The sequence below is a fragment of the Rhamphochromis sp. 'chilingali' genome (genome assembly GCF_963969265.1).
Source record: "Rhamphochromis sp. 'chilingali' genome assembly, chromosome: 22".
In the NCBI taxonomy this organism is placed as follows: Eukaryota; Metazoa; Chordata; class Actinopteri; order Cichliformes; family Cichlidae; genus Rhamphochromis; species Rhamphochromis sp. 'chilingali'.
This window is the reverse complement of record NC_137950.1, coordinates 1,926,832-1,942,258: the sequence shown is the minus strand read 5'-3', so window position 1 is coordinate 1,942,258 and position 15,427 is coordinate 1,926,832. Positions and strand designations below refer to the sequence as shown.

Genomic DNA, 15,427 nt, shown 5'->3' with positions numbered 1-15,427 from the left:
GAGTAGATGGGTAACAGTTTAACAAACAGCAGAAGAAAGAGGATAAAACATGAACAGAAAAATGAAAAAACAAACAACCCTTTCTTATGTGTGCCAGTTTAGCTCAGTGGGTGAGCAGGCGACCACATGGCTGAAACGCAGCGGTGCGAGTCTGATCAGTGGCCCTGTGCTGCATGTGCTCAAACCCCGGTCTCTCTCCACTAACCAATAAATGCAAACTTTTCACGGTTTTAATTGAAAAATTGTACTCGTTCACTGACAAAACTCACATAAAATGATAAAACCTGCACAGCCTTCTCAGGTCAACAGAGCCGCTCATCTTTCAGCTTCTGTCTTTTTGTTCAAACGTGAGCTGAAATTACAAACAATGTTGGATTTTTACACACTGGTCATCTTGACCATATCTACATAAATAGGTGCACTGATTTGCTGCTATTCCATTTTTATTTATATCCTTAGAAGTATATATTTGTATATTATTGGAATTTAAATTCCCATCTTATCAGTCAGATGTACCAAGAGACACCTAAAGCAGAGTGTTAGTACTGTATCAAAGCTGATACAGATTAGATTCCTTCATCCTTCATGAAACATTAGGAGCCTCCCTGTAAATGCTGTCCAGAATCTCATATCCCGATATAAGACATCTATCGTCCGATAACGATATAAATCACAAAAATGTAACATTTTCTGTAAAGTCTGTGAATCTCGGGCAGCTCAACTTGTGTGAAGTGTTTCCAGCTGGGCGTCGTGTAGCTGGAGTCGAGTGTTTTAACCGACGCATGAAACGATACAGTTTTAGACATAAGTTGTAACGGCGCCGTTTTCTTTGTATTTATTACATGGCGTGCTGCGGGGAGAAGCCTGTTCTAACGTTTGAGTCTAAGGGTTATTTTTTAGCACCTGGCTTCTCTTATTTACTTCTCATCGGTAGACTAAAACACAGTGGGACCAAATACAACAGAGTGGGAGCTCAAGGTAACAATCCAAAGAAAGCACAAAGAGCTGGAGTAACAATACTGCAACAGGTGTAGAACTTTCCATTTCAGAACATACAGAATATTTCACATTTGTTTTAACGGGCAGTCAGCTTTCCTTTAATGAAATAAACGTTTCCTGATTGCTTCTTGCACTGATCAGTTTTTGTTACTGTACATGGTGAATGTAAACATGTCATACATACTTTTCTATGACATATTTTGACAAATAAACTGAATTATTTCAGCCTTTGTATGAAAATCTAGCATGAGCACAACTGCATCATTTGTAAAAATAATTACGAGGAAGAGATCAGGAACATAACAAGGCAACTACAAAGTATTGTATGTTTCTGATCTTTCCTGAACCAGGAGTGATAATAGCCATGCAGAATGCTTCTACAAACACTTGTGAGAGAAATGTGGGGCACTCTCCGGAGCTCAGTGAAGTCGACAGGATGCCACATGTGCAACAAGTACAGCTGTGAAATTTCCTCACTAAATATTCCACAGTCAACTGTTAGAGGTATTATAATGAAGTGGAAGCAAATAGAAATGACAGCAACTCAGCCACAAAGTGGTAGGCCACGTGAAATCACAAAGGGAGGTGCATAGTGCAGAGAGGTCGATCGCTACAGACCTCTAAACTTCACTTGGTGGAGAGTTTCATGGCCGAGCAGCTACATCCCAGCCTACAATACTGGCATAACCTTCCATTTAATGGAATTACTACGCCATCTAGTGACACTGAAGAGGAATAGCATGAGTATTGTTGTGAACCTACCAGTGACTCACTCAAGTCACAACAACAGTCACCTCAAGGTGCTTTATATTGTAAGGTAGACCGTACAATAATACATACAGAGAAAAACCCAACAATCATATGACCCCCTATGAGCAGCACTTTGGTGACAGTGGGAAGGAAAAACTCCCTTTTAACAGGAAGAAACCTCCAGCAGAACCAGGCTCAGGGAGGGGCGGGGCCATCTGCTGTGACCATTTGGGGTGAGAGAAGGAAGACAGGATAAAGACATGCTGTGGAAGAGACAGAGATTAAATGCAGAGAGGTGTATACACACATACTGAGTGGAAATCCGAATTACTCCATGAATTGCGAATCACCAAGACCTCAAATAATAATTGTTCTGCAAAACTACTGTCAACCTGCAGCGACATGAACTGCCATTGTTTAGAAAACCACACACCTGTGTATAAAGGCTCCCACAGTTTACACTGCACGCCAAGACAAACACCAGTCCATGAAGTGCTGAGAAAGAATCTGTGTAGATAACAAACTGCAGTGAGGCAAAGATGAGAAGAGTCTCATGGAAGCCTTAAATAATGTGACAGGAAGTTACTCCAGCTCATTCTGCCAAAAACATTTTCTCACAGTTGTAGGGTTTATTATCTTTGACACATACAGTTCTTAGCTTTTAGATTTTTCCATATTTCCAATAAAAACAAGGAATACTTTGAACCTGTTTTTAATTGAATTTCCCTGGTAAATACTTCTATGCACATATGTATACTGAATCCACATTTTTGCACAGATTTGGCCTTGTAAAGATAAGATTAGTTAAGATAACCTTTATTAGTCCCAGGCTAATAGGCTGCCGACCTTTGCCAGCGCACGTGGTACTAAGCTTTTGATCAGCTGTAAAACAGCCTGTTTCAGTGTAAGCACTGTTTTCAGTAAACTGCATGCTCAAAAAGTGTTTTGTCTCACTCCCATTTCTTCTTGTTGCATGTTGAAGCTCAATCAAAAAGATCAAAATGTGATTTTTGACATTTCTTAAGTGATCTTAAACTTTTGATTGGGACTGTATGAAAGGAAAGGTGCGTAAAGCATTGTGAGGGCTCAGGTATAAATAGAGCTGGGCGATATAAGATTTTTTCATATCACGATATGTTTTTTTCATTTCAGGCGATAACGATATCTATCACGATATAAGCCAAATAACTATATTTGTAAGATTTAAATGTGCCGTTGCTCACAAGTAAAATGTGAAATAATCAGCAGCTTGTTTTTATTTAAATATTTATTTCCCATAATAAGTTCAACAGGGTAGATGTACTTAAGGAACATGAGACTTTTTCAGATAGATAAAGGCAAATATTGCAAACTACACAAAAGGCAGCCGCTAAAGCGTTTAAGTTTCAAAATAGAACAAACGAAACAGACTAAATTGTCAATTCCACTTAGAAACAAAATATTAATTCTAAAAATAAATCTTAGTTTGTTTTACAGAAGAACAGACAAAACTGACTAACTTTTGTCAATATCAAATAAACTGAGAACTAAAAGGAAATTCTCAATCTCTCCTTGTTGTATAGCTTAGCTTTTCAAACAGTTTTAACAGTTACTTTAGTCTGACAAAAGCCGAATGACGAATTAGCGCTTCCAGTCAGAGACTGAGGCTACGTCCACACGTACACGGGTATTTTTGAAAACGGAGATTTTCCGTTTTCGTTTTAAAAAAATAATCCCGTCCACACATAAAGGCAGAAATGAAGGAAAACGCTGCTATGAACATGCCAAAGCAGCAGGTGGCGCTAGATTCCTAACCGTGCAGAAATGTTGGCCAATCTAGAAGCCTCGGTGGGAAAAAGTAAACAAAGCTGGGGCATAGAAGCAGAACCGAGTCGTATGTGTGGACGGACAGTAACTGTGTGTATATGTAAGCATTTAAACACTGCAGAGAGTAGAATTAACAGTATTATAGAAATTCATTAGACCGAAACAATAACGTGGCGCACAGTGTGACGTCAAAATGCGCACATCTTTGACGCTGCGTTTTCTCCGTTTTTCTAGTCCACACGTAAATGCAAATACGGAGTTTTTAAAAATCTTCGTTTTCAGTGACCAAAAACGCCGTTTAAGTGTGGACGAAAGGTGCAAACGCATAGAAAAATCTGCGTTTTCAAAAATACCCGGGTACGTGTGGACGTAGCGCATGCACCAGTTTATTGTATTTCCAGACTTGCTTTCGGCACAATTTACAGTGCGCGCTACTCTGTTTTTTGTCAGACTTGAAATAGCCGAAATACCTTCACACTACGGAACTTCTTTGGCTCTTCCGTTCGACAATCTCTCCGGCGTTGGAACCATCATCTGTTTTCTCTTCGGTAACCTTCGGTCACGCTCGGTTGATTTTTCTAGTCGGCACACTCATTTCCTCCATTACCCGGGCAGTACGGTGGCTGGCTGCTTCCCAAACAAATACACATGTGCGGCTTGGCACTTGTGCTGTAAGTAACAAGTCACGCGACGTGACGCTGCGGCTGTGATTGGTTCGGCTCTGCATTACTTAATTTGGATTGGCTGTTGTTTTTGTTTTGTTTTGTTTTTTTGTTTTTTTTAGGACAAGGACAAGAGCGGCGAGGTCTATCGCGATAGTTGAATTTTTCTATCGAGAAAAAGTTATATCGCGATACATATCGTTATCGTTCTATCGCCCAGCTCTAGGTATAAAAGAACCAGTCCAGTCCAACAAGGCTATCTGACAGGACATTATATTAGTACATGTTGTGGTAAAAATTAAATAATGATCCTTAAACCCTACTGCTCAAAGTACTGCTTGCACAAAAACACCTTGATATAATGCAATATTATTTTGAAGCCACCTCACCCGGGTCTACGTTGCCTTGAGAAGTAACTGTAACAGTATTTAAACATCTGTCAAAAACTTCCCATCAGCAAATCAATCAAATATCTCTGATGGATAAAAAACAGCATTTAGCCTTTCATCCGTGACTTGTCTCCGCTGGGCTTATTTGTAAGTGTGATAAACATGTATTTAAATTAAGCTTGAAATTTATGGCATTGCAACATCGGCCATGAAGCAAAGCTGCAGCTGTGCCAAAAAAAGCAACGCAACAACGAAAATTATCTTCAGCAAAAGCAAACTGCAGTCAGATACTGATCTGGACACAGACATCCATCATTTTAAATGAAACTTGATCCATTTCATCCAAGGATTTGAATTTGATAATTGCAGCAACTGTCACAGATTCACATTTAGGTGCTTTTCTTATGAAGACCTGAGCTGTTTATCTGCTTTCCACAGAGCCAGGATAACAACAGTCTGATGGCTTTTTGCTATATTAAGTGCTACAGTTTCTTAAAAAACCATTTAGAAATTTTAATCAACAACTTTCAGTCTAATTTAATCCAAGGGATCGTGTAGGGTTTGTATCCAGCTGTCTCACTATAATGAGACTCATGCAAGTAACAGTTTGCTTCATTTTATTTATTTATTTCATTTATGTGGAGGAATACACACGAATTATTTTGCCAGTGACACAGGAGTGGGAACTTTGTGCCTTTGAGATATGCTGCTCCCCACAATACAGTGGGGCAAAAAAGTATTTAGTCAGCCACCGATTGTGCAAGTTCCCCCACTTCAAATGATGACAGAGGTCAGTAATTTGCACCAGAGGTACACTTCAACTGTGAGAGACAGAATGTGAAAAAAAATCCATGAATCCACATGGTAGGATTTGTAAAGAATTTATTGGTAAATCAGGGTGGAAAATAAGTATTTGGTCAATAACAAAAATACAACTCAATACTTTGTAACATAACCTTTGTTGGCAATAACAGAGGTCAAATGTTTACTATAGGTCTTTACCAGGTTTGCACACACAGTAGCTGGTATTTTGGCCCATTCCTCCATGCAGATCTTCTCGAGAGCAGTGATGTTTTGGGGCTGTCGCCGAGCAACACGGACTTTCAACTCCCGCCACAGATTTTCTATGGGGTTGAGGTCTGGAGACTGGTTAGGCCACTCCAGGACTTTCAAATGCTTCTTACGGAGCCACTCCTTTGTTGCCCGGGCGGTGTGTTTTGGATCATTGTCATGTTGGAAGACCCAGCCTCGTTTTATCTTCAAAGTTCTCACTGATGGCAGGAGGTTTTGGCTCAAAATTCTCACGATACATGGCCCCATTCATTCTGTCCTTAACACGGATCAGTCGTCCTGTCCCCTTGGCAGAAAAACAGCCCCATAGCATGATGTTTCCACCCCCATGCTTCACAGTAGGTATGGTGTTCTTGGGATGCAACTCAGTATTCTTCTTCCTCCAAACACGACGAGTTGAGTTTATACCAAAAAGTTCTACTTTGGTTTCATCTGACCACATGACATTCTCCCAATCCTCTGCTGTATCATCCATGTGCTCTCTGGCAAACTTCAGACGGGCCTGGACATGCACTGGCTTCAGCAGCGGAACACGTCTGGCACTGCGGGATTTGATTCCCTGCCGTTGTAGTGTGTTACTGATGGTGACCTTTGTTACTTTGGTCCCAGCTCTCTGCAGGTCATTCACCAGGTCCCCCCGTGTGGTTCTGGGATCTTTGCTCACCGTTCTCATGATCATTTTGACCCCACGGGATGAGATCTTGCGTGGAGCCCCAGATGGAGGGAGATTATCAGTGGTCTTGTATGTCTTCCATTTTCTGATGATTGCTCCCACAGTTGATTTTTTCACACCAAGCTGCTTGCCTATTGTAGATTCACTCTTCCCAGTCTGGTGCAGGTCTACAATACTTTTCCTGGTGTCCTTCGAAAGCTCTTTGGTCTTGGCCATGGCGGAGTTTGGAGTCTGACTGTTTGAGGCTGTGGACAGGTGTCTTTTATACAGATGATGAGTTCAAACAGGTGCCATTCATACAGGTAACGAGTGGGGGACAGAAAAGCTTCTTACAGAAGACGTTACAGGTCTGTGAGAGCCAGAGATTTTCCTTGTTTGAGGTGACCAAATACTTATTTTCCACCCAGATTTACGAATAAATTCTTTACAAATCCTACCATGTGGATTCATGGATTTTTTTTTCACATTCTGTCTCTCACAGTTGAAGTGTACCTCTGGTGCAAATTACTGACCTCTGTCATCATTTTAAGTGGGGGAACTTGCACAATCGGTGGCTGACTAAATACTTTTTTGCCCCACTGTATATCACCATCTGCCATGGAACAGTGGAGAAAGATCAGCCAACTGACATGTGACAGTTTACGGCTGCCGCGATTACATCGACTATCAAAATCGCCTAAACCAGTTTAATAGTCGACCCGTTGTCTGAAGCTTTGCAAAATCCTGAACAACACAGGAATAAGTAGTAGCACTTAAGTGTATAATAACAGACTGAAACAGAAGATTCAAGTCAATTTAATTTACACAGCGCCACATCACAACAGCAGTCACCTCAAGGTGCTTTATATTGATAGACCCTACAATAATACATACAGAGAAAACCCAACAATCATATGGACCCCATATGAGCAAGGTGACAGTGGGAAGGAAAAACTCCCTCTTAACAGGAAGAAGATGGCCCACCATATCCCAGAATTCATAGCACGGCACAGCCAATTCCAGTTTCCAACAATGGCGGCAGCTACTTAGTTTTAATATTACTCTTTCTGGGTCACAAAATAAACTTTTAATATATTTTCAGGCGAGAATGTAGCTGTGCAAACTTCAAATATCTGCTCGGTTTATCAAGACATCACACATTTGCAAAATATGTTACCCACCAGCTCAATAGGTGACCGTCCTGTTATATGTTAGATAGCAAGGAGCAGACGGCGGAGTTCATCAAACTCCACCGAGACGATCTCCAAATTTCATTAAAACTTTAATAAACTATCATCTTGTCTTTATTTTTAGTTGGCACACACCTGAAACACTTCCAGCTGTAAGCTAATGATAGTTATATAAGAGCAGATGCTGCTGGTGCAATAAGCTGTATGTTTTACATCCGATGGATCTGATTAGTCGACTAATCGCAAAAATAATCGGTGACTAGTCAACTATGAAAATAATCGTCTGTGGCAGCCCTGATGGACAACCATCACAATTTTGCTCGGAGGAATCTCAAACGTTTCTACAGTCTGCTCATCTGATGTTAGTGCTACGCTGTTCTTCATTAGTACGATGAGATTAACACATCCTGTTCGTTCTTTGGTTTTTAAATGAGACTATCCTGGACAAACTCATGGGCTGTTTTTGTATTTGGCCAGTAACCATTTTCTTTTTTGTGATCAACATTTTATTGATTTAAAACGGGGGGGGGGGTACAGACATATACAGCACAACTGTAAACTGCAGTAGCAAAGCAAACATTAGCAAACAAGGCATAGGGACACCAGTAACCATTTTCCAGTGTGGTGGATAAGTTCTAGGGGTGGGGGAAAAATCGATACTGTGTAGTATCGTGATATTTTGCTTGCTAATAATGTATCGATACAGGGACAGCAGAAATCGATATTTTGTTACAAAAAAGGTTTTCGTGCTCTGACTTCAGAGCATGTTGATCCTTTTTCTGAGCAAGAATCCTGACACTGTCCAAATGTGTTTAACTTGTTTTTTTGGCAGCAATAAACATGACAGTTTACTTATTTTAATTTAAGACATGTTTTATTTTAATTAAGTTTAAAACTTTTTTATTTAACGTAAAATTATATTTTGTTTTAATTTACTTTCAAATTCTTCAGTTGCTGAATGGGCTCCATAGTTTTCATAAATTGCATAGTTCAGAATAGCTGTAATTGTACCAGATGTACCTGATGCATTCAGTTAAGTTGGACGAGACTGTAATACAAACCGTTCAGTTTGTCAACAATAAAACTGAAATGAGAGAAAGACTGAGTGTGAGACTTTGATATTAGATAAAATGAATATTGATAAAGTTTAACTTTATGTTCAGAATCTGAATATTGCAATATATTTTTAAAAAATCGCAATAATATCGTATCGTGCGTTAAGTATTGTGATAATATCGTATCGCGAGTTGTATGGTGATTCAGAATCAGAATCAAAATCAGAATCAGAATCAGAAAGGGGTTTATTGCCAAATGTTGAGCAGGTTTACAACATTAGGAAATTGCTGCGGTGCTTCAGTGCAAACATAGTGTCATAAATAGCACTTAAATAGACATGAAAAAATAAAAGTAGGGATAAGAATTAAAAGTGCTACGTGGAAAGATATGTGCATGAGCTATACATGAGATATATACATGAGAATAAGAATTAAGAGTGCTACGTAGAAAGATATATACATGAGTGCAGGTGGTGATCAGTGCCAAACATGGAATGATGCAGTGACACAGCGTAGGGTCATGTGTTAGTAGCGGGAACAGTCATATGGTTATTGTTCATGTGTCCAACAGCAGAGGGGAAGAAACTGTTCTTATGGCGAGAGGTTCTGGTGCGAATGGACCGGAGCCTCCTGCCTGAGGGGAGCAGGTCAAACAGACTGTGTCCAGGGTGAGAAGGGTCAGCTGAGATCCGAGCTGCACGCCGCAATGTCCTGGAGGTGTACAGGTCCTGCAGAGATGGGAGTCTGCAGCCAATCACCTTCTCAGCAGAGCGCACAACACGCTGCAGTCTCTGTTTGTCCCTGATAGTGGCTCCAGCGTACCACACGGTGATGGAGGAGGTGAGGATGGACTCGATGATTGCGGTGTAGAACTGCATCATCGTCCGTGTTGGCAGGTTGAATTTCTTCAGCTGCCTCAGGAAGTACATCCTCTGCTGGGCTTTCTTGATGACGGAGGTGATGGTGGGCTCCCACTTCAGGTCCTGGGTGATGGTGGTACCCAGGAAGCGGAATGAGTCCACAGAGGTGATGGGGGTGTCAGTCAGGATGATGGGGGGGAGTGGGGCTGTGTGCTTCCTGAAGTCCACAATAATCTCCACTGTCTTCTGGGCATTCAGCACCAGGTTGTTGTGGCTGCACCAGGACACCAGACGTTCAACCTCCCTCCTGTAGGCAGACTCATCCCCGTCCGACATGAGTCCAATAATGGTGGTGTCATCTGCAAACTTGATTAGCTTGACAGACTGGTGGGTGGAGGTGCAGCAGTTGGTGTACAGGGAGAAGAGCAGAGGAGAAAGAACACAGCCCTGAGGGGAGCCGGTGCTGATGGTCCGGGAGTCCGAGACATTCTTTCCCAGCCTCACATGCTGCTTCCTGTCCGTCAGGAAGTCAGTGATCCACCGGCAGATGGGATCAGGCACATTCATCTGGGAAAGCTTGCCTCGGAGATGGTCTGGAAGGATGGTGTTGAAGGCAGAGCTGAAGTCCACAAACAGGATCCTGGCGTAGGTTCCTGGGGAGTCCAGATGCTGCAGGATGAAGTGTAGGGCCATGTTGATGGCGTCGTCTACAGACCTGTTGGCTCTATATGCAAACTGCAGGGGGTCCAGGAGGGGGGCCGTGAGGGTCCTGAGATGGGAGAGAACTAGGCGCTCAAAAGACTTCATGACCACAGATGTCAGAGCCACGGGTCTGTAGTCATTTAGTCCAGTGATCCTAGGTTTCTTGGGGACAGGGATTATGGTGGAGGACTTGAAGCAGGCAGGCACATGACATGCCTGCAGTGAGGAGTTGAAAATGCCAGAAAACACTGGGGCCAGCTCGTTTGCAGTGTCTGAGGGTGGCAGGAGACACGCCGTCTGGGCCGGGAGCTTTCCGAGCATTCAGACTCTTAAACTGCTTCCTCACATCTGCTTCATGAATATGAAGAGTTGTGGTGGGAGGAGGTGGTGTGAAATCCTCTTTTGTGTGGGGTGAGGAGGGGGGTGTTGTAGGTGAACGGTTTGAAGCTGGTGATGGCTCTATGGAGGGGGGAGAGGTGGGGGAATGAGTGTCCAAAGTGTCTCTATTGTTGGGGCCGTTGGAGGTGTGAAGGCTGCCTGATGGCTCGTCAAAACGGCAGTAGAAGTCGTTGAGGGTGTTGGCTAAGAGCAAGTCATCAGTGGAGTGGGGGGTTTTAGGCTTGTAGTTTGTGATATTCCTAAAACCTTTCCACACAGAGGCCGAGTCATTCTCTGAGATCTGCTGCTGTATCTTCTCAGAGTGCTGATGTTTAGCAATGTCCACTTCTTTAGTGAACCTGTACTTGGCCTCTCTCTAGCAGTCCCTGTCTCCGCTTCTGAACGCCTTTCTCTTTTCCAGCCACAGCTTTTTGAGTTTAGGAGTAAACCAGGGTTTGTCATTGTTATAACTCACCCTGGTGCGTGATGGCACAATGCTGTCCTCACAGAAGTGGATATAGGAGGTGACAGTGTCCGTACACTCGTCCAAGCTGTTAGAAGCAGCCTTCATTGTGTCCCAGTCTGTAGACTCCAAACACGTGCGAAGCTCCTCCACAGCCTCGTTGCTCCACAGTTTTTTAGTCCTCACGACAGGTTTGGAGAGCTTCAGCCTCTGTCTGTACGCGGGGATTAGGTGGATCATGACGTGGTCAGAAAGTCCGAGTGAAGCGCGGGGCACCGCGCGATAGGCCCCACCTCTAATAAGTTCTGTTCTTCTTTGTCTGAGAAATCAATTCTGCATTTTCTGTCACCCCCAGAGTTCAAAATACTGGTTCATTATTATTTTAAAAAACAGATATTTGGTCTTATAGTTTTAAAAAAATCCTTTACTGCCCAGGCTTTTTCCCAACAATTTAAGGTGAAGGGAGAACAAAGACAAGCAATGCACTCATTTTCAAACTGCTCCTTTCTTTAACTGTCAAAGATTTATGTGTGGGTGCTTTTCTTGTGCAGACTTGAGCAGTTAGGCAAAGTGAGAGAGTATCAGCATCTAAATTATTTTATGTGGAACACAGCAGGCTAGTGCTGATACACAGGCATGGAAATCAACTGAAACACAGGTGCACAGGGCTGCTTTACATACACCCACACACAGAAAAATCCCTTTTAACTGAAAACCTAATAGGTCAGAGAATCATTTTTTTATGTATTAAAAGAAAACTATTGAGAATATGCACTGTTGATAAACTGTCTGCTATTTAATTTAAAAAGTCACATGAATGTAAAAATTTAGATATTTTTAAATAGAGTCACTCTCTAAACAGATTTATTAGTTTAGTCATGCAATATGGCTTATGTTTATTGTTTTATTTTTACTGCACAGTCTTCAATAAAATATATGCAAAATATTTTGGTTTGATGTCATTATTGTTACTAATATTCTTTAGGGCTGCAGCTGTTGGTAATTTAATTAAACGATTAAACTATAGGTTATTTCGTTAATTAATCAAGTAATTGGATAAGAAAAATGTTGGTCTTATTAATTAGAATTAGAATTAGAATTAGAATTCAACTTTATTGTCATTGCACATGCACAGGTACAGGGCAACGAAATGCAGTTTGCATCCATCCAGAAGTGCTTTAGTGATATAGATATATTACAATATATATTAGCAATAGTATAGATATGTAAGTATATTACAGAAATGGGTCTATTATGGTATGTTATAATGTACACGGTATTATTAATGAGAAATAATAGATATTGAAAAGAGAAAGAGTCTTTCAAAATGCTCATTGGTTTCCATTTTAGAAACTGCAATCTTTGGAGTTTCATTTTTAGTTTCAGGTTTCATTTGTCAAAAACAAAAACACCAAACCTTTTCTATTACGGGGCAAATTAAATGTTATTCTTAAAGAAAACTTTTTCTTATAAAACGCATAAAACATAAATCTGTACTCTGAGTTTTTGTACACGTTTCAGTCACACAGTCCAGCGGCTCACAGTTTGGTAACCTATGTGCATTTTTATTGGCTTGTGATTTTTCACTGTGTGAAACGATAGAGCAGCTACAAAGTTTGCTTTTCTTCACATCAGACTTTTTTGATCAGGTGCTTTGATGGAGGATTCCTGCTCACATTTTCCCAGTAAATGTTTTAATGGGGATCAAAGGAACAGCGCTGCTGCTTTAGATGCTAGAAGCCTTATTCAAACAAAGCTCACCTTCTCAGTAACGGCTCCGCCCCTTTTATCTTTGCATTGCGTAAAGAGACGCTTGCAAAAAAAATTTATACTTTACACAATTTCATTGAGACAGTATTTATATTATTTCACTTTCAATCTGAAAAATGTTATGAAAACATTGACATAAATATGGTCTGGTGCACACCATGCTTCCCTTTAGACTCACCTCTCTTCCTTCCATGTAAAATAGGACGGCTGCTGTCAGCCTTTAGCAAGCTCGATAATCTAAGCTGTCTTTAATATCTCTATATTTACACGATGTCTGTGAAGGTCATCCAGGTCATCGTAGTCTAAGGAGCTTGGAAAGAAGAGCGTCTGGGCGATGTTCTTTCTTTCAATTTTGCCATTTCTCCTCAACAGCTGTCCATAGTGGACCTCATCACAGCCACAGAAACAGCCATACGGACTGATAAAATATCACAAACAGAAGCAGAGCAAATCAGGATGAAAGTTTCAGCCACCCGCTCCAGTCCCTCCGTCTAACCTCACAGTACAAGAAAAAGAAGGTCGTCGCTTCCTGAGCAAAGATCACAACATCACACGCACACACACACAACAGGTTACCACACAAAGATTACTACACTCCTCAGTGACTCCTACGAAGCCTTAAAGCGAGACCCCACAAGCAGCTACAAAAAGAAAGTTATCACTTAGACCTTGAAAAGGACAAAATCATTGACCATCCGACATATTTCAAAACACTCTTGTACTTCTCACTGTCCCTTCTGATTTTCTTTTCCTGCATCGTTCTTTCTCCCTTTCCTGTCCCTCAGTCATGTCTGTCCCGTCTGTAACAACTGAAAATAAAATAAATAATAACAACAAAGGTCGATCAAATGGACCAATACAGCAAAGCTGTGATGATCCATTTGGCAAAGTAAATCCATCGGGTATCCTTGTTGGTCTTCAGACAACAATTCTGACGGCTAAAGAACCAAATGGGACAGGCAAAAAAAACCAAAACTCTTGTACACATTTAAGGCTTTTCATCATCTCTCCCCTCCATATCTCTCTGATGTGGTTCAGATCACCACCCCATCCCGGTGTCTCTCCCCGTCTTGCCACCATGGGGAGCAGGGCTTTCAGCTGCTCCTCCACTCTGGAATTCCCTTCCTCCTGATTTAAGAAATATCGCTTCCTTGTCTCTCTTTAAGTCCCAACTCAGAACTCACTTGTTCAAAACAGCTTATCACACATAAACTCTCCACTCTGCCATTTTTAAATGTGTTTTATGTCTTATGCTTTTATGATTGTGTAAACTGCTGGCTTCATGTTGCTTTTATTGTTCTGCTGAGTGCAGTGTCCTTGAGTGTTCTGAAAGGAGCTTTCAAATAAAATGTATTATTATTATTATTATATCATTGTCTATACCCAGGGGATGCCATACGCTGTATTTACAGACTTCCTGAGATCCATAAAGGTGTCCCACTCAGACCCATTGTCAGCAGCATAAACTCAGCCACCAAACACCTTGCTGGCATCCTAGCCACCCTGGTGGGGAACACCACATCGAATCAAGAACTCCACCGACTTCACCAACTTCACCAGTGTTGAGATCCCTTCCTACTCACATTCCCCCCACTGTCCCTCTGGGGGGAAACTCCCACAGGGCTTAAATCTGGGACTCTCCACCATTTGACCCTGGAACTGAAGAAGCTTCTTGGATGAGAGTCTTCGAACAACTTCAAGTCCAGACGCTTTTCTTTCCAAGCTCCTTAGATATCTACATGATGTTTATGCTTGAAAAGCAGTAGCAAGTTAACGCGTTAGCTCGTTAGCACCATGCAGCCCTCACACGGGGCGATCCGTGTTAACTCGCTAACGGGGATTTGCCACGTTAATGCGGTTATGGCGTTAACGTCGTATTAACGAGCACTCGTTTTTTTTACATCAGAGTTTGTTGATCAAGTGCTTTGATGAACGACTGCTGCTAGCTTTTTCCCAGTCAAGGCTTTAATGCTGGTTACTGGGACAGTGCTGCTGCTTTGGACACTAGGAAAAAAACCTGTTTTCTATCACTCAACCTGAGCTTATCTTCTCACTAACGGCACCACCTCTTTGCTCTTCGCAGTGTGACTCCAGTTCCACGGGCATCGTGGGCTTAATGTTGTATGTATTCCTGACAACTCATTTCTTAATTGACTAAATGGGGAAAAACTATTTAGATTAACAGACTAGTTTAAAGGTAACAGACACTTAAATTTGGGGCACGTTTCTCCAAAACTGCCTGAACGACTGCATTTCAAACTTTAAAAGTTGCAAAGGTCTGTTTTGAATCACAGATGTGGGTGAAACGTTACAGCTAAATAGAGCTGGGCGATATGAGATTTTTTCATATCACGATATGTTTTTTTCATTTCAGGCGATAACGATATCTATCACGATATAAGCCAAATAACTATATTTGTAAGATTTAAATGTGCCGTTGCTCACAAGTAAAATGTGAAATAATCAGCAGCTTGTTTTTATTTAAATATTTATTTCCCATAATAAGTTCAACAGGGTAGATGTACTTAAGGAACATGAGACTTTTTCAGATAGATAAAGGCAAATATTGCAAACTACACAAAAGGCAGCCGCTAAAGCGTTTAAGTTTCAAAATAGAACAAAATGAAACAGACTAAACTGTCAATTCCACTTAGAAACAAAATATTAATTCTAAAAATAA

General features: G+C 41.3%; 1 protein-coding gene across 5 annotated transcripts in view; it reads right to left on the bottom strand.

Moving 5' to 3' along the window:
* exoc6 (exocyst complex component 6) overlaps positions 1–15,427 on the bottom strand; it is a gene marked incomplete at its 5' end in the record, with an annotated part of 73,097 nt that overhangs the window by 47,327 nt on the left and 10,343 nt on the right. The window lies entirely within an intron of this gene.